We start from the raw sequence: 19,638 nt of genomic DNA on the forward strand, positions 1-19,638 counted from the left end.
GAGAAAATTGTGGGTCACTTTCATCCAGTCGATGTACTATGTTATGAACCTGTTTCCTTTTATTTTTTGCAGTCTTTTGCCCTGTAGCTACTGTTTGGCAGTTCACTTCAGGCACAGCGTCAACCAGTCCCCCAACCAGTCCAGGCAGATGGCTGGCCCACAATGAGTCGCAGTTAAAGGGTTCATCCTAAAATGTATGAGGAACGTGATTCTAAGCATGCGCATTATGTAAAGTGCCTTGAGATATTTGTGAATTAATGCTATAGGCCTATGAATAAAATTGACCTGATTACACTGTGTTTAATATAAAATACAAAGAGGAAGCATAAAATCGTGTTTCCTTATAATCCCAATTGCTGGCTCAGGTGGGGCCTTGCCCCAAAGGAAAAAAAAAAGAAGCCAGCGGCCAGAACTTCAAATCACACGTGACATGCAAAGTATTGGTCTGCGTAACCTCCGTATCAAGATGCCAAAAACTGGTCTGTTCTAACTCCAATTTTGGTACAATAGACCACATTGAACCAATTTGGAAGAATGGACACTCCACTGTGACAATATTGTTGAATTTCCAGGGAAACTTCAGGTTTTCAGGGGTGATTCTAAAGTCACCCATAGGTTTTAGATGCATGTTTTGGCAGGTGCTTTAGGCCTTAATGGGTTAAAAGGGGGGTACAGTATGAACCTGGAAAAAAACACAAAAACAATTTTTCACACACTATTACATGGGTACCGGTAATTGTCAAGTTGGTGATGTCTCAGGATTTATCTCATGTCATACTGATTCTTAATTATTTTCATGACTGGGTCACGCCAGGGTTATGTTTGGGTCAGGCAAAGGCATGACAGGGTAATGTCTGGGTCATGCCAGGGTTATGTTTGGGTCATGCAAGGCCATGACAGGGTTATGTTTGGGTCATGCAAGGGTTATGTTTGGGTCATGACCAGAGGTGGGTAATCCAGGTCCAGAAAGTAAAAAAACCCTGCCACAGTTTGGCTTTAGCCACAGGTGCATCTAATCAACCAGCAGGTAAACAAGTTACTTACCAATTGGTCAAGTAGAACCTCCTGTGACTAAAGCCTGGATTACCCACCTCTGGTCATGACCGTGTGGTAAAGTGTCTGTTTTGAACTGATGTAACCAGCATCTAGTTTCAACTGGTAAGACGCTATGTGATTTCAGGAGCTATGTGATGTCAATAATCTTTAATCTCTTTATCTGGTCAACAGCCAATCAGATCATTCTATGTCAGTCCTGTTTCCCACATGTCTAGCCACAGCCAATCAGATCGATTTGCTGTCTATATAAGCCTGACTGAGAAGTGTGTGTTTTTTGTCGGATTATTACCTCTGTTACTCCGTGCACCTCCACAGCCCAAGTTAGCTGAGCGTCTCGTGATTCTCAATACATTCTTGTTGTTTCTCGTCTAGTCAAGTTTGTTCTACGCCTCTTGATGTTCTGCGAATAAAGAGTTAAAATCTTATTTGTGTCTGCGTTTTTGGGAATCCAACTCCAGAGTATAACAATTATATCAACCTGGACTGCATGTTGTAAATGATTTTGGTGTGATAACAGTCACCATAAATATGGTATCATTTTGGGGATAAGCAATGTCAATTTAGGAATTAAATAGCAATTCTGGTATCAAGGAGATGAAGGAGAGAGAGATTCCCACACAATGTGATCTCTATTGGTGGGACAGATGAAAGAAAAGATCGAAAAAATTTGATGGACCCTGACTCTCCTCACCCTCTTCCACCCCGTACTCAGCGCACATGCTGCAACTCAACTGGCGAGTCATCATATTCTTACTGCCTTTTGTTCCCTGATGACAATAAAAACACTTGCTGCGCCTCAGAGTGGCCCATTAGGAGAAGCCACTTTCACCAAGCCAACCTATGCCTTCATCACTGAAAGAGAAACGTTGCGGGTGCTTGAAACAGACAAGTCACCTCTCGCATCTCCAAACAGCATTTTCTCCCAATCTCAACCTCCTCTTCATTCCCTACAGATGGAATTTTCTTCTTGTCTCCGAATAGGTTTGATTCTGTTTTGCCAGAATAACAGATTGATGCATTCAGGTGGGAGAAACTTGCTCGATTCCAACAGCTATATCCTTTTTCCTTACGCTCAATATGTGTTCATTATCAATATTGTCACTTTGTCATAATCCCTCAGTTATCCTTTATGTTATCCATGGTTTATTTATTAAATCCTGCTTATAACAACTTAATTATGTTGAAATATTGCGGCATCAAGCTAAATTTAAATTAACATATCAAATTTAATTGGTTTCAATGGAAGTTGCTGTTAGATTACGAGTTCACTTGTAGCCTATACATGGCTTTGAGGTGTATAATATAAGATCCACCCCACACTTGAACATAGTTCACTGGCATCAAGATGGTGCCAAAACACTAATTTTATGTTAGACATGGCATTGGTTACTCTCTTTTTCATAGAGTGTCATGTTTTGGTTTTGTGGGGGGTGGGATTTTGTTTTCTTTTGGTGTTTTTGGTTGTTTGTCGTGTGTTCCTTGTCTCTTCCCTTGTCCCGTTATGTCAAACCACGTCCACCTGAGTGTGTCTTCCCTTCCCAGTGTATCCACCAATCAGCTTCCCTTGCCACTTGTGTCTTGCCCAGCTGTGTCTAGTCATTGTCAATTAGCCTGTGTGTATTTAGTCACCTGTTTTCCGTTCGGTTCTTGTGGAGTCATTGTGCCTGTTCATGTTCCTGTCCCTGTTATCCATGCCATGCCTTGTGTTTGTTTTCGACCTTGTTATTTTAGTCACAGAGTACCTCGTTTGCCTTTTTGTTAATTAAACCCCTTTTTTTTTACTTGCATCCCTGCCTTGACCTGTTTTTGTTGCCCCCTGCATTTGGGTCCTCCCTCCAACACCCCCACATCGTGACAGAATGACTCCACCAGAACTGGACCCAGCGGGGGCAATGTCCGAATGGGAGCCCTGGGAGAAGGAGGGGCTTGAAGCCTGTGACCGAGCCATTGCCGGGCTAAAAGAAGCACTGGCTTTGGTCCGTGGCGTCTGGAGTGACTGGTCAGACAGGCCTCAAGGCCCTGAACCTCGTCTGCTGCGGCCTCTCGCCCCCGAGCCTCGCCTGCTGCAGCCTCTCGCCCCTGAACCTCGCCTGCTGCAGCCTCTCGCCCCTGAACCTCGCCTGCTGCAGCCTCTCGCCCCTGAACCTCGCCTGCTGCAGCCCAAAGACCCTGAGCCTCGCCAGGCGCCGCCCAAAGTCCGGGAGCCTCGCCAGGCGCCGCCCAAAGTCCGGGAGCCTCGCCAGGCGCCGCCCAAAGTCCCGGAACCTCGCCAGGCGCCGCCCAAAGTCCCGGAACCTCGCCAGGCGCCGCCAAAAGACCCGGAGCCTCGCCAGGCGCCGCCCAAAGACCCGGAGCCTCGCCAGGCGCCGCCCAAAGACCCGCAGCCTCGCCAGGCGCCGCCCAAAGTCCGGGAGCCTCGCCAGGCGCCGCCCAAAGTCCCGGAACCTCGCCAGGCGCCGCCCAAAGTCCCGGAACCTCGCCAGGCGCCGCCCAAAGTCCCGGAACCTCGCCAGGCGCCGCCCAAAGTCCCGGAACCTCGCCAGGCGCCGCCCAAAGTCCCGGAATCTCGCCAGGCGCCGCAAGCCCTGCGGCTGCCTTCACCTCTCGTCGGGCGTCGAGGACGCCCTCCTGACTGGCCCCGCTGGGACTCTCTCGTCGGGCTTCGCGGACGCCCTCCTGAACGGGACTCTCGTCTGGCGTCATGGACGCCCTCCTGAACTGCCTTTTGTCTGGGACGGATGGGTGGGCCGTGTTCCCACCTCCGTGCCCCCTTCCGCCCGCCCTTGTTTTTGGACTTTTTATGTTGGTGGGACGTCTGGAAGCCGTCCCTTGAGGGGGGGGTTCTGTCATGTTTTGGTTTTGTGGGGGGTGGGATTTTGTTTTCTTTTGGTGTTTTTGGTTGTTTGTCATGTGTTCCTTGTCTCTTCCCTTGTCCCGTTATGTCAAACCACGTCCACCTGAGTGTGTCTTCCCTTCCCAGTGTATCCACCAATCAGCTTCCCTTGCCAATTGTGTCTTGCCCAGCTGTGTCTAGTCATTGTCAATTAGCCTGTATGTATTTAGTCACCTGTTTTCCGTTCGGTTCTTGTGGAGTCATTGTGCCTGTTCATGTTCCTGTCCCTGTTATCCATGCCATGCCTTGTGTTTGTTTTCGACCTTGTTGTTGTTTAGTCACAGAGTACCTCGTTTGCCTTTTTGTTAATTAAACCCCTTTTTTTTACTTGCATCCCTGCCTTGACCTGTTTTTGTTGCCCCCTGCATTTGGGTCCTCCCTCCAACACCCCCACATCGTGACATAGAGTAAGAGAAGATATGTTAAAACTAGGGATAGACCGATTTGTCAAAATGCCAAATATTGGCATCGGCCATTTTTTTTAATCGGAAGTCTGATAAAGCTGGTATCTCACTAAGCGGTGAATATTTACGTACGTAGCGAATTTGGGGTTTTCATCAGGAATTGTAAGACGTTCACGGACAGTTTTCAGTTTGGAACATATTCAGACAATTTTTCACTGCAAAGATCTTTTGAAACGTTTCACAAACCCTAACAAAAACCCCAAATGAGCTACATTCGCATGTATTTGTCAATCAGTGAGATGCAGGGAACTTTTCATTTATGGATTGATTTCAATTTCCGCTTTATATAAAAATAGGAACTCCCTACACTTTTTATTTAGAAAAAAATTAAATCATTTAGAAAACTTTTACAGTAGAAATCTTTAGGGATCTATTTACTAGCTTTTTTATGTTATTTATTTATTTTTATTTAGCTTAACACATGCTAATGACCCTGGAAGCTGCAATTGTTATAATTTTTAAACAAATCTGTCAATATAGTATAAAAGAAATTTATTTTTTATTTTTTTTCCTATTTTACTGCAAATGAATATCGGCTTGAAATATCGGTTATCGGCCTCCTTGACCACTAATAATCTCTATCGTATCGGCCTTGAAAAAAAACAAAACAAAACATCGGTCTATCACTAGTTAAAACAAAAAATCAGAAAATGTATTGTTCATTTAATTGATATTGCAAGTTTTTGGGGCGTTGTGACTGGTTGTTTCAAAAAAAAGTGGAGGCTCATGCCGCATTGTGTCTGTGTGTGGAGGCTGGGGGCACTGCCACTAGGAGTTAATGAGGTCAGCACCCAGTTACATCACTGCATGGCACTCAACCTGATAAATCTGCCCCGGGAGGAAATTGGTCCAGTTGACTGCGAATGTGCGCATATTCGGATCATGTGATGACACACAAAGAGAGGTTTTACACGTCACAGCAAGATCGGCCATATTTCGGGACATCCATGTGAATAGTTGCGCTCGATACCACCGTTCACTGCTCACATCACTCATACTGTTTGGCAAAAGTTTGGCTGCCACATCTACTTTTGATGCCAACAGAACTCTGTCAGCGCAGCACAACGGAGACCAAAGTGTATAAAAAAAAAAATAGCACCGCAAATGGTCCTCACTGTCACGTTGGGTTGACATTAATGAGGCCGCCCGGGCAAACAGACAAGCATCTCCAGTCTGATCGAAGCTATATCCACATCAGCAATGAGTGCAGCAGCCAGACGATACTAACATCCTCAGATGCATCTCAATTGATGCATCTCCCTGATGCGGCCCTAACCCATTTCCAAATGAGCGTCTGGCAAGACCCTCCTTGTCAAGGCAGATAGGATGGCTGCACAGTGGAAGGGGACAAAATAGTGAGGGTGTTGAGTCGCAAACAGAATGAAAATGACCCAGAGAGACAGAAGGAGACGTACAAAGAGAGACGGAGATAGATGGAAGCATCGCATGGTTTTACTCTATGTTGTCATTTGTTTTTTTTGTTTTTTTTTTAAATAAAGATGATGGTGCGATGAATCACCCAGTGGCCTACATCTAAGTGACCTGGCATTGCGAAATCAGATGGATGTCTTTTGATACTATGTCATCTCCTATAATTTATTGCTTGGTGCATAACCGGAACCCCTGAGTTTGATCTATCTGTCCGTCCATCCATCCGTAAGTCCATCCTTCTATTCCTGTGAAAAACAATACTTCTACACAGAGGAAAGTAAAGCTCTCAAGACAAATTACCTTGTGCACTTTATTTTTGCTTGGAGGTCAGACAGTCAACACTTACAGAGCCCATATATGAAATATATCAAATGTTCCATGACACTAACATTTGAAAACATATTTCAGTTTATTTTGATATACACTGTCAGAAAAAAACTGTAATGTAACAACATTTATACTTTTTTATTTTAGTTATTTTCTGTATTTTATATAATTTCTATCATTTAATTTAAAAAAAATATATTGTAAAATAATATGAAATCACTAACTGTAAAAACACAATTTCTGTTCTTTTACAAAAACAAAAAAAAATATTATAGAAATACATATATTTGTCTGTTATTTAATAGAATAAAATGTACAAATTAACATTAAAACCCAAATATATATATATATATATATATATATATATATATATATATATATATATATATATATATATGTGTATATATATATATATATATATATATATATATATATATATATATATATATATATATATATATATATATATATATGTGTATATATATATATATATATATATATATATATATATATATATATATATATATGTATATGTATATATATCCATCCATCCATCCATTTTCACCTGCTATGCATGTCTTTGGAATGTGGGAGGAGACCGGAGTACCCGGAGAAGACCCACGCAGGCACGGGGAGAACATGCAAACTCCACCCAGGAAGGCCGGAGCCTGGACTCGAACCGGAGTCCTCAGAACTGGGAGGCAGACGTGCTAACCACTCGCTCACCGTGCCTGAGAAATTAACAGTAAAAAAAATGCATAATTTTACCATAATTTCTTCGTGAATCTTTTTTTTTTTTAAGTGAAAATAACTACAATATCTGCAATGCCCTAGATTAGGGGTGGGCAAAAGATTTCCCTCTTCCAACACAACCTGATTCCAATCAACAGGATCGTTATCAGGCTTATGCAGAGCTTGCTGATGAGCTGACCAGCTGTGTTGGAGAAGGGAAACATCCAAAACCTGCAGGACTCTGACCCTCGAGGACTGAGTTTGCCCACCACTGTCCTAGATGGTAGCGTTCATGCATTAACATTTATTTTGAAAGAACATCTCATCTAATATATATATATATATATTTTTTTTTTTTTTTAAACAGTCTATGACGCTAAGTAGAACCCATCCATCTATTTTCTCTGGAGCTTATCCTCACTTGAGCTGGAACCTATTCCAGCTGATTTTGCATGGACAGGTTGCCAGCAAATTGCAGGCTACGTAGGATATTGTGTGAATTCATTGTTCATCATATTGGCCTGCAAACAGCAGTTTCAACCCAAATATCAAATAAACCAAATGCAACATTATACAAGATTTAATCACTCTTCCGGAGATTTGAAAGCATCCCAAGAACTAGTTGGCTAGCAAAAAAAAAAAAAAAGTATCACTTGACTTGTTGGTTGTCAGTTCATATTGTTTTCCAGCTTAGACCACTGAGAAATGCACGCTAAGCTTCACCCGCAGGATCTGAGCAGCACGTTCCCATTTCAGGACCAATGAATTATCATAATGAGCCGACCGTGGTTGTTGATGTGTATGTATGTCAAACATGCTCGAGCAAACTACCCTCAGGCGCCGTGTGCACACAGTGCACGTCTTCGTGTGAGTCCAAGTTACCGTTGACTGAATGATCCTCCATAATGTGGGCTCCTAGAAAGTCATTTTCTGGCTCAACGTTGGGGAGGAGGCTGCACTCAGCAATATTATGCTGCATAATGTACAAACCCCAATTCCAGAAGTTATGCAAAATGTAGATAAAACCACTACAGAATAGAATTACATTTATTTGCACATCATTTTCAACATATATTCACTCATTTTGATTCCAACACCGCCAAATGTGGTGCATGTTGTGAGGACACCCACTGCTGATTTTTTGTTGGTGGTTGCATTTCATATTTTGGCAGACATTTTCAATGACAGACAGATCTGGACTGCTGGCATTCAGTTTAGTACTCTTATTATGAAGCCTTGCTGTTGCAACGCATGCAGAATATGGCTTGGCATTATCTTGCTAAAATAAGCAGAAACCTCACTGAAAATAGACGTTTCTTGGATGAAAGCATATGTTGCTGTAACACCAGTATGTACCTTTCAGAATTAATGGTGCCTTCACAGATCTGCAAGCAACACATCCTCATACCATCACATATGCTGGCTTTTGAACTTTGGACTGATGACGGTCCAGATGGCTCTTTTCCTCTTTAGCCCAGAGGACATGATGCCCGTGATTTCCAAAAACAATTTGAAATGTGGACTCGTCAGACCACAGCACTCTCTTCCACTTTTGCGTCACTCCATTTCAGATGAGCTTGAGCACAGAGAACCCGGCGGATTTTTTCGGTGTTGTTGATATTCCGGCTTTCAATTTGCATGGTGACGTTTTAGTTTGTAAATGTAACGACGAACTGTGTTAACTGACAATGTTTTTTCTGAAGTGTTCTTGAGCCCATGAGGCAATTAAAAAAATATCAATGCAAATTATTACCAGAAATGTACCAATTATAAAACTGAAATTCAAACAGAATGTGCTTCTCCCTACCACTGGTGGCTGAATCAGTGGAGGCTGGTGTCTGTGGACCTCACTCTGCTTCATCTAGCTCTCCTTCCTTTCTTTAGTTTTTTCTCTGGTCTCGTGAGATCTCCCTAAAATGTTGGAATTTAGAGGTTTCTGGGGCTGGTGAAAGATTCTGGTTTTGTAACCCTGTGGGTAGCAGGTGGTGTCTGGTTGGTTCTGGATTTAACTTCATCTTTCATCTTTCTTTCCTTTGATCCCTCCTCTGGTCTCCTGACCTTCTAAACTTCACAACTCTGGCGAGACTTTGAAGTATCCGGTTAATGGGATTTTTATTAGGTTTCAGGTGAATTAATTAGCACAAACTCACACGCACGCACGTACACATGCGCACACACGCACGCGCGCACACACAAAATAAAGAGCAATGATGATGACATGTTGAATCGGTAAGACTGCCGAATGAACAATACTGAGCTCTCAACAAAAAAATAAATAAATAAATAAAAAATACATGGTTTTTGGGCTCTTCCACCATCACCATGTGTACAGTCAAAAAATTATTTTATTTATTTTCACTGATTTTTTTTTTTTTTTTTTCCATTTTATAACTTTACAAAAACAAAATTTCCAATGATGGGACATTGTAATGTAATGTTAATGTTCAAACTGAGAAATGATAGTTAGTGTGTGTTTGATGCTTACATGTTTAAAAAAAGATGGGACTGATGAGAATTATGGCCCACTATTCATGAGTAAAGGAATAAAGTGTTCCTACCTTGTTAGGTCTGAAGGGTGTCTCCCAAGATTTTATGTTTCAGCTTATTCACAATTGTCAGAATAGTCTTAGCGACACTTGCTTTTTTTATTTTTTTAAATGTGTGTTTGGGTCATCATTGTGATGCAAGACCCTGCATGACTCAGCCAAAATGGCAGATTTTGCTCCAGAACACGTTGATAGTCGTAAGATTTCTTTGCACCCAACACAGGTTCAAGACACCCTATGCCAGATTTAGCAAAGCAGCCCCAAAACACAACCAAGCCATGTCTAACAATAGGTGAAGTATTCTTGTCGTTGCACAGACAGCACAGGCCAAACTGTTTTGCTAAATAAAAAACACACAGTCATCACATGATTGTCCCAGAAGGATTGTGGCTTGTCAATATGTTTGTACTTCAGCAAAATTAGTTTTATGAGCTTCAGCTCATAAAACAATTTTGTCCACGTGTATAGTTCAGCAGGGTGTGGGAAAGGTTTATTTTCTCCCAAAGGACAAGCAATTCAAACTCATATTGACCTTTGAAAACGATACGCTTAAAGCTATGTGTCACCTTCAGCTCCACTGTTGTCAAAAGAGCCAAGTCAGAATGCGATTGTGAATGAAATGAATGCTGTACACTCACTGTCAGTTGTACAAAGTAAATGCAAGAGACAGCTTGACTAAGGTATCTTTGGCACATCTTGTGATCCTAGTTTCAGTGGGTTGATGATTTCATTCATTCATTAGCATGTTGAGCTGACGAATTATGTGCCAAGAGCAATGAATCATGCCGGAACGAAGCACTAGTAGAGGAAAGGACCTAGTTTGCATGTGTGATAGAGGTGGGAATAAGAACTTGTGATACAAATATTTATTTCGATATTTTGCCACCAAACATTAACGTCATCATTACAATTGGTGTTAATATTTTTAATACTTGACCAGATTTTCAAAAAAAAAAAAAAAACAAGACATTACAATTCACTGAAAATCAAATACAATAAGGTATCTCCAGGAACTACTGTAGGCTATTTATAAAATATAATCACGAGTCAATTTTAGCAAATGCTAAATGCTATCTCGATTCAACAGCTGTAAATACGCCAAAGCACTTACCATTACCCAACCTATTTTGCTCAGTGCTGGCAGCTATTGGAAGCTGTCTGTGCCGTTTACCTCGTGCTGGTTTCACATTGTAACAATGGAAATATGCCATCAGAAAGCACAACTCTGCTCAGCTGGCGTTGGGTCTGACCAGCAACCGTAATAGTAGGACTACAGATCCCATGATTCTTAGACATGGAGGCAGAAAGTAGGTCTCGTTCAGGTATGACGAAAACACAACAGCTGGCGATTCGACAGTTAATTTCCGTTTTAATCATATGAATAGCTGGACTGGACAAATAAATAAATTAAATTAATTAAATAAATAAATAACATGTGGCTCTGAGACTCGGGACACGAGGCTCAAAACTGTCTCTGCTTAAACGGGACGTCTGGTCACCGCAGTAATACAGTTTACAGTAACTGTGATTTTTCCGAGAGTTTCTCCTTCCATGATTGTGAAACTAGGCTGATGTCTGCCATTGTCAAGCAATTTTGACCGGAGTTTAGAGCCATGCTACATGGAAGCACCTGTAGTCATGTACAAGATAGTGTTGTGAATGGTTTCATCATCCAGTGGTGGCTTTGGCCTCAAGTCTTTCATTTGCTCAGTTTTTAAAGGGGAAGTCAACCCCAAACACCCCCCCACCCCCACCCCCACCCCCTCCCTGACAATTCCTGACAATAATATGTTCTATGTAGCCCCACTAGTCTAAATATGGTATTTTGGTTAATATTGTGTTAGTGGAATATGGGTTAAGCAGCAAAATTGAGCCGTTTTTATCAATATCGGAAGGTGGCTATTTTGCCACTTGCTGTCGAGTGAAAATGACATCACAGTTGCTCAGGTCTCAGGGAACAACCAATCATAGTTCAGCTTCAGAAAACAAGTGAGCTGTGATTGGCCTGAGCAACTGTGATGTCATCTTCACTCGACAGCAAGTGGCAAAATGGCCGCCCCCTAAGATGGACAAAAACGGCTGATTTTTCTGCATAACTTATATTCCACAAATGTAATATTACCGGGTAATCAGAATGTTATGTTTAGACTAGTAAGGTCACATAATAAATTATTGTCAAGAAATGTTTCAGGTTGACTTCCACTTTAATAAAAATCAGGAACTAGAAATAAATATGGGACAGCAAGCAGCGGAAAAGTCAATTATTAAAAAAAAACATGACATGGGAAAACAATTTTAATTGGTCGTTTATATGCACTGTAACTACATGGAGGAGAACAGGAAGAATTGCATGGTGTTGAGAAGTCATCTTGAAAGTAGATGTGGCTACATTGTTCAAATCTGTTCATCCAAATAGAAGACCCCCTCATCTAATTACATCATCCCTTCTTATGTGAAGGCGTGCATGCACATGCTATAGTGCGTTTGGGTGCATTTCGCTGACCAAAGTGGATGACTACATGTACGAAGCTTGTTGACCCTCCGGGTGTCAAATGCATGAGAAAACAGGCTCACAAGATGCACGCCATAGGACAGTAAGACTTCCAGAGGTCATTGCTTCAACATGCGATTGTGGGTACCATTGACAGCAACTTGAAGCACACATGATAAACGGTAGTTGGCTTGCAGGCTACTAACTAACTTATACCAACCATGTCTCTGATGCGCACATCCAAATATTGTATTTTACAATTCCCACCCTCACACATACACAGACACACCCTTTAACAGCTCATTTGCAGATTTGAATGACTGGCAATTAGTGCAATTGAATCAGACAGTGTGAATGAGTGGGAATTAGACATACTTATGCCTTTGGGTCTCGCCCAGTATAAAACAGATAAATGTCATAATCCCAATGCAATTATATGCTTAAAAATAGAAAACAGACAATATTATTACGGTGTCAATATTGTGGTACGTTCACACACCCTGAGGGGGTTCTTCTGTGTGGTATTGCTACTCACTTTGAAAAGTCATTTAGGAAAAGTAAACATCTGCGCTCTATCTGTATGCGAACAGTACATACACAAAGCAGCAGGCTGTCACCGGATCGCTATATTAAACATAAATACTGGCAGTGCTTTTTGCTGGTGATAAATGCACACTACATCATAAATCGGTTTCCGGCAGTGTTGATGTAAAAATGCAACTGCTGCTCAACTTTTCAATAATAATACATTAAGTAAATGCAGCTGACTGTCAGGCGTGTGATACTTCACTCTGTAAAAAAAAAAAAATCAAAAAAAAAAAAAAATCAAAAAAAAAAAAAAATCACACCATCGCTGAATCAAAGACCGGCCAAAAACTTCTAATTGTTGGCATTATATAATCTTTAAATACAGAATTAATGACTATCGGGAGCACTGATCAAATGTTTCGGAAATATTGACCTTCGCAGTTTTTTCCCCATCAGCTAAATCACGTGCACTTGCAGTAATTAAGGCTTTAAAGCTATCGAGTAGGCACAAAGAAACTAACTAACTTCAACTAAAGCCCTGCCTCTCTCATTATATATGATGTAAACAACCCACAGGTGTAATTAGACCGGCTGATGAAGCATACAAATTTGCTGCTGCTTTCTGCAAAGAAACATTTGGTAGAACAGTCACTGGATGTTGATTATATTACTTTGTTGTTGTTTGTACACTACAGTTTGGCAGGAAAGTATCTAAATTGCTATTTTGTTCACTTTTTATTTATTTATTTATTTATTTAACAGATATCACATTAAGAACACAAAAACATTTCATCACTCTTACATTTCAAATTCCATAATATACACACATATAAAATGAAAATAAAATGCTATAAATGATGTGCAACATGATGAGCTGATGAAACAATGGTCATAACTGCCTTTGGAGGGAAACAATAACGATGGTGAGACCCGAAATAAAGATACGTTTGACACACCCGTGCTCGAATATGAAGAAATGAAGACCTGTAAAAATAACCTATGGCTTGTCAAGTACCTAAGGAGACTTTGGTATCGTAAACTCTATAATAAGGCCCTATTTTAGTGAGTTATGGTGACTGAGGAAGAAGAGACATTCAACAGAATAAATAACTATTTTACAGGTGTATAGATGTCCCTCAGTTCAATCAACAGACAAGACGCTTCCAGAACGGTGCTGCACTTTATCAGATTGACTGCTATCATCAGACACCATGTGCAGTCATTCAAGACCACCAAGTACAAATGAACACATCAGTTCCAAGATAAAGACAAAAGATGATTCCGTCTTCCAGAACATGCAGGACCCTTGAGGACCGCAGTTTGAGACATATGATTCTTCCAAGATCTTTAGCATTGATTAATTGATTGAGATAATAAGTTTGCCACTACAGCTTTGTCACGTTAGAGAGTGACTTCGCCTTGAAAGCTGAACTGGCTTACAGTACACAGGAGATGGTTTAAAAAGTAAGAAGCTGTCTCTTACTGCAGATTAAGTAGATCAAAGTGACATCAGGCTTGAAAAAAATAAATCCTCATTTTCTCAGGCTTGATCCATTCCTTTCTTTGTGTGTTAACTACTCAACTTATGACTGTTGACTTTGGTGACGGCATCACTTCAACACTTAATTTAGCACGACTATTATTCATCTATCCATTTTCTAAACTGCTTATTCTCATTAGGCTCATAGGTGATATGGAACCAATATCAGCTGACTGTGGGCACGCCGGCAAGGTACAACCTGGACTGGGTCAGGGCATGTACACATACACAAACAACAAGGGGTGTTCACAGAGTTCACGCGATAACAGTGTCTTAGAGTCCTATTTTGTAAACAATAGCCACACTTGCCTATTGTCACATCGATATGCTTTTTGGACCTTATTTATTCTACCATGGCTAAGTACGTTTTGTGTCTAAATAGCGTTATTTTGTCATGTTTAATTTATTCTGAGCTGATTTTTTTTGTCTTAAATGTTCGACTCATGTCATGCTATGTAGTAAGCTAGCTTCTCTCCAAACAAAACAGTTCGCAAACGGTTTTATTTTGAAATATACCAGATATACCTTGATGCGAAATGCCCGACTTCCTGTCCGGCTCGTGTAATTTCTTCAGATTCATGAAAATCCGCATGCGGCGTCCCGTGTCGGTGTAAGATGTGATCGGGCTGCCAGATCGTATCGTGGTCGCCTAATAACATGTCCCGCTACAGGATTGGCTGGAAATGATCCAGTTGACGTCAAACATGGGAAAGAAAATATTAATGATGTAATTTAAATAACAAAATGTACGGACTGAAATTGTAAAAACATATTGTGATATTTGTGAACAGCTAAAAAAAAGAAACCAAACCGAAGCTAACTTCGTTCGTGCTGCTGTACTGACGTCACTGGCAAGCGCGAAGGCGGTTCAATCTATTTTTTTTATTTTTTATTTTCCACTCTTAAAGTATCATGCTTTTATATTTTTTAGGTTTATTTACGTTTTTAAAATTTTAGTCCATAAATGTTATTTTGAACAATTGTAAACGGACAATTTCCGAACAATCCTGCAGTGTGACGTCAACCCTGATACAATCTGGCAGCCCGATCACATCGTACACCGACATTGGAAAATAGAAAGGCTTGCGGAAACCTTCCGCATCGCCGCATCCGTTCCGCACCGCACCGCAGCTGGTGTGAATTGACACATGGACTTGAATACGGCATCCGTACAGCCGCCGTACAGAAAACGCACCATGTCCGTTTCGCAGCTAGTGTGAAATGGGCGTAAGCGATATCACTCCACTAAAAGAGGATTCGATACGTATCTTGAAGTATTTCAAGGTGGAATGATTCATTTAGGTTCGATTTGATTCACTCGCATCTTTTAAATCCAAAAATGATTTTCCGGTTCAAACCGGTTTTTGTTACACAGCTACAAACAACCATTGACAGTCACACCTGTCAGTTACCGTGCTCCTGCTCCACTATTATCCTACTTTTAAATTTGTCATTGCTTATTGCAAAACTAAGTTAACCATACATGATATACACCTCCACCCTGAAGAAGGACCATCTGGCTCAGGCCATCGTTAGAAAGTCCGAGACACCTCTGCACCCAGAATCCCGTGCATCCTCCTGAATTGGATATGACCCGAAAGGCGACGGAGGGCCAGATGTTGGGCGCTACGCTTCAGGGAGCTGGCGAGTGCTGAAGTGAGTCTGACTGAACAAGTGAGTGACAAACTGAGCGATGTGGTGTGGATTTGCATGCAGAAGGATAACAGCCTCCTGTCAACACACTGGAGCTGTATACAGCAATAAAGTTGCTCCTCCTCAGCGCAAGCATATCCACTGACGCGCAAGGCTTAAAGCCAAGAGGCAGCTCAGAGACAGGTTTTAATACACAGCTTGAACGTTTTCTTATTTCCCTCAGCAAGTGGCTCACACAGTGGAGAAATGCACATTCAAATATTAAGTCACTAGTCAAAAAGTGAAATTTACTTCTCGGATTAAGCAAGAGAACAGAATTATTTTATTTATTTTTTGGGGGAGCTTGTGTTGCTAAATTAGTCATGGAAACCGTGATTGAGGCTGCGTTAATCATGCTCTCTTAATTCAAATCTGCATATCAAACCATTCCAACATTTACAGGAGAAAATGTGCATTTAGACACCAATTATGACTTAATACATGCACAGGTGTGCAGCCATGTTTCGCAGATGGTGAGAAGCTCGTTGATAGCGAAGGATTTTTTTTTCTTCATGCAGGATTATCATATTAATTTCAATTTTATCGGTGGCCCTTGACAGCCGAGACAGAAGAGCCATTTTCCCCATGTTATTGAGACAGATAGACCAAGACACTTGCTGCCATCTACACACACGATTACATTTGTTGGTCCTCTGCTCAGCTTATACATGCGGTCACACACAGCAAAGGCGGTGGATCAAAATGAGACGATAGAGGGAATAAAGCTGAGCATGCACAAGATTAGTTGTCATCATCTTGCTTTTCAACTGTCATATCGCCACTGGGTTGATGGAATGAAAATCACAGCAACCGCAGACCATCAAATATTCTACACAAATACAATTATGAGTCTCCTCCTCCAAGCCAGAAGTCTGCCATAGTAACAAGGCAAGGTTGTGCCCGGAATCAGTCACTCTTTCTTTCCTGACTCCATAATCACTACCTGACTATCTTCAATCATCAGCCAATTGAGAAATGGTTTCTAAACATCAGCTGGTGGATGTTCGCCAATATCCATCCATCGTCTTCCGCTTATCCAGCGACAGATCACGGGAGTAGCAGCTTTAGCAGGGAAGCCCAGACGTCTCTCTCTTCCAGCCACTTCATCCGAGCCGACGGAATTCCGAGGTGTTCCCACTTCCCAGGCCGACTCGGAAGTCCTCCATTGCACCCATAACAACACAACGTTCCACAAAATGTTGGCCTCTTCCCATGCGACGTCACGTTTGTACGCCCTGTGCTAAGGCATCCATGTTGGAGGACACATGGTCGAGTGAGTTAGATTAGTTGCCAAGTCTGTTTTGCGTTTTGTGTTTGTGTTTCGAATTGCCCTACTCGCTAAACTCAAGATAAGAAATCATTCTTTCGGATACCGGCACCGGCAGTAATTCTAAACAATGGAGGGAAATAAAACGAAGCACTTGCGTGAAAGAAGATGAGCACAATGGCTACTTCACACCATCAAATCAGAAAATAATATGCTCTGATCACTTATCAGGTAGTCTTTTCCTTTTCATGTACAGTGGGTCATGAGATTAACCTTTGTAAACTTGATGCAAACGTCTTGCTTAGCATACTCCTGCAAATTTTAGTTTGCATTGCCATTCATCATTAATCTGTTAATTATGTAGGATTAGATCCTTCCCGCTAGTTATTATCACACGATAATTACAATTTATACTCAGACTTGATGTCTTCTGAGCTATGTGTTGCAAACAAGTGTGTTTGTTAGCAGCTAGCAATTTAAGCTAGCTCAATAGGGTTCGATGTACAGCAAGATGAGTTTATCCGGAACACAAACAATTTAACGAATGGTGTTTTACACCATTAAAGTACACACCCAACACGGGTGTGTCTCATATAACTTTGCTGTCACGAGACAAGGATTGTTGTGTTGAATGCAGCCAACATCCTTCACCCATCCAGACACAAAGTAGTTATAAGATTCCAGGCTCTTCACAGCATCAAAGTATTCCAATTTCAGTTTTTATACATTTGAATGACTGGTTCCAATGTGCCGATATAATCAACAGGTGTCCTAATAACTACCTTTTCACACTAGACATAAGTTGACCAGTGACCGATAATGCTAAGTCCTGAATTTCTATATCCAAGGCACTGCCAGCCATTTTAGAAAATTTCAAAATTATCAATACCCACGCGATATTACGTTTAAAAATTATATATAAACCGGATCTACCAAGTGACAGCATAGACTCCCTACTTTTTACCTCATCTCGTTCTTTTATAATTGACAGTAAAAAAAAAAAAAAAAAAGTAGGTTGCACAAAATACAGCCATTACTCCCATGGACTCTGAAACTGTGTTTATTTCCTATAAAATGGGGCAATGATGTCATCTACCGGTGGTTGGGCATCAGTAAAGTTGTTTCCAAGTTTGACATTTACAGTGGAGCATAATCAGATTCTCCCCCTGCTCTAAAAAATACAATTGACAAGTATACGGTACTTGTCAAAGGCAATAAATTAGCTAAGATTAAAAATTGAATTGAGCAATTTAAAAAATAAAATGCTTTAATTGGTAACACACAATTGAATTAAATGAATACAAAGTGAATATATTAAGTTTAATTGTGAGTTCATTAAACTTAATATATTCACTTTGGATTAACTTAACTCATCAACTTAATTAAGCTAATCAAAAGTGAATATATTATGTTTAATTTTTATTCATTATGAGTTTAAACTTTATATGCATTTTGGATTCTTGATTCAAGTGAACATACTAAACATTAAACTTAATATATTCACTTTGAATTAACTTATTTCAAGTGAATATATTAACTTTAATGAATATATTAACTTCAATGAACTAATAATAAACAATATATTCACTTTGGATTTAACTTAATTCAAGTGAATATGTTAACTTTAATGAAAATATTAACTTCAATGAACTAATAATAAATTAAACTTAATATATTCACTATGTATTAACTTAATTCAATCATGTAATTGAAGCATTTTTTAAAATTGGTCAACAATTCAATTTGTAATCTTAAATTGGTTCAACAATTCTGTTTTTAGAGTGTAATCGCGCGAAGGCTCACACATTTGGACTTTTCCTTCACCGTAGGTCAGATGAGGAACACCTACACTTTGTGTACCCTGTCAGCAGTTATACACAAACAAACACACACACACACACACACACACACACACACACACACACACACACACACACACACACACACACACACACACACACAAAGATTCCTGCTGCCCATTTGTCATACAGGCATGCAGAAATCCAATCAGCTTCCAGGAAAATAAAGTGCGCAGGGGAGGTGAGGGGTGTAAAAGGGTCCCCAATCTGAAAATAGCATACCTCTTATACAGTAGATGGCGCGCAGCGAACAGACAACTGCATAGGCAGTACTGGAAAGATACTTTAGAAATGTCATAGGCCAGCATTATTAACATAGCAGTTGCGTTAGCTCGTGTGTTAGCTGTCACAGCAAACAGGCAGCGTCCTACACACCTGCCAGTGAGAAAGACGCGGGAGAGTTATGGCTTCCATCAGCACGGAACATTACTTGGGGAACACTTGTTGTTCAAAGGCTTCCGACATGTATTTGAAGTCAGAATTAGACAACAAGTGAAGTCAAAGGGAGGGCAGACAACCTGTGTTCCACAGATGTCTTCTTGTTGGAAGCGCTCTGATGAAATTACCATGTGTTGAAGTACTTCCACTGCGATGAGCACATTAACTGCTACCTCCCGCCATGAATAGAAAAACACCTGCTCATTTTGTGGAAGAGAACGCCGGTTTCACGGGGTGTGCTCAGTGTAACCTGCAAGGAGAATTGAGATTCGTGTGTGCGTGCGCGTATTTTAATTCCCCCAAGTTTCTAGGGAGAAATCTTTTCAGGAACTGTGATTTGACTTAATTTTCATTTTTTTATTTTCCAAACATCA

At 40.8% G+C, this 19,638-nt stretch overlaps 1 protein-coding gene across 1 annotated transcript in view; it reads right to left on the minus strand.

Annotated features, from left to right (window-relative positions):
* Positions 1 to 649: 649 nt before the first annotated feature.
* LOC144017379 (CD151 antigen-like) overlaps positions 650 to 19,638 on the minus strand; it is a 34,879-nt gene continuing 15,890 nt past the window's right edge. The window contains exons 9-11 of the transcript XR_013283172.1: positions 6,737 to 6,902; positions 1,346 to 1,456; positions 650 to 682 (exon numbers count right to left, since the gene is read on the minus strand). The gene's annotated coding sequence lies outside the window, so the exon portion shown is untranslated. The remainder of the gene's footprint in view (positions 683 to 1,345; positions 1,457 to 6,736; positions 6,903 to 19,638) is intronic.

The sequence above is a fragment of the Festucalex cinctus genome, chromosome 4 (assembly GCF_051991245.1).
Source record: "Festucalex cinctus isolate MCC-2025b chromosome 4, RoL_Fcin_1.0, whole genome shotgun sequence".
In the NCBI taxonomy this organism is placed as follows: Eukaryota; Metazoa; Chordata; class Actinopteri; order Syngnathiformes; family Syngnathidae; genus Festucalex; species Festucalex cinctus.